Source organism: Haliaeetus leucocephalus, unplaced genomic scaffold (genome assembly GCF_000737465.1).
Source record: "Haliaeetus leucocephalus isolate CR32 unplaced genomic scaffold, Haliaeetus_leucocephalus-4.0 Scaffold351, whole genome shotgun sequence".
NCBI lineage: Eukaryota > Metazoa > Chordata > Aves > Accipitriformes > Accipitridae > Haliaeetus > Haliaeetus leucocephalus.
This window is the reverse complement of record NW_010972787.1, coordinates 6,778,967-6,779,362: the sequence shown is the minus strand read 5'-3', so window position 1 is coordinate 6,779,362 and position 396 is coordinate 6,778,967.

Genomic DNA, 396 nt, shown 5'->3' with positions numbered 1-396 from the left:
AACCTCCCCGCACGCTGAGAGAACAACCCCCTAAAAGAGTCTAAAAGAGTCTAAAATAGGCTAAAACCCGCTCCCCGTGCTTAGATCATTCTCCTCCGGGCAAGGGGAGGGGGGAACGGGGTGTGCAGAAGAACCCCCGCCTCACCCCTTCCCGCCGGGGCTGGCGGCCATCTCCCCTCAGGGACCGGCGCGCGCGGCCGCCTCCTCAGCGCCTACCCGCGACATCTCCTTCCCGCGCCCAACGGCCCCGCGCTAAGGGACGACTCCGCCCCGCCGGAGGGGGATGCCGGGAGTTGTAGTCCGACGCCCGTCCGGAACCACAAGTCCCATAACAGCCGGGGGCTAAGGGGTAGAGGGAGGCGGCGCCATTTTGAGAGCCAGAGGTTGCCAGCGCTC